Source organism: Penaeus monodon, chromosome 25 (assembly GCF_015228065.2).
Source record: "Penaeus monodon isolate SGIC_2016 chromosome 25, NSTDA_Pmon_1, whole genome shotgun sequence".
In the NCBI taxonomy this organism is placed as follows: domain Eukaryota; kingdom Metazoa; phylum Arthropoda; class Malacostraca; order Decapoda; family Penaeidae; genus Penaeus; species Penaeus monodon.
In genome coordinates this window covers 16,627,803-16,628,006 of record NC_051410.1, presented here as the reverse complement: position 1 = coordinate 16,628,006, position 204 = coordinate 16,627,803, and the positions used below count along the sequence as shown (strand labels likewise).

Genomic DNA, 204 nt, shown 5'->3' with positions numbered 1-204 from the left:
GAGAACTGAACCCTTTAAACAGAGTTCATCACTAGTGTACCAAAGCGGACGCGTGTTAAGTGTGTGTGTCGTGTTCAAGGGATTCAGTTAGACATTCATAACTTAATTGTTTATGGAACGTGATCGGGAGGAGCGCCGGTAAGCGCAGTGCAGTACTACTGTTATTTTTGTTATTCAATTATTAAAATGATTGTGGCCAATTCG

The 204-nt window shown here is 41.2% G+C and overlaps 1 protein-coding gene across 1 annotated transcript in view; it reads left to right on the top strand.

Moving 5' to 3' along the window:
* Nucleotides 1-204, top strand: part of LOC119589333 — a 40,307-nt gene that overhangs the window by 7,070 nt on the left and 33,033 nt on the right. The window lies entirely within an intron of this gene.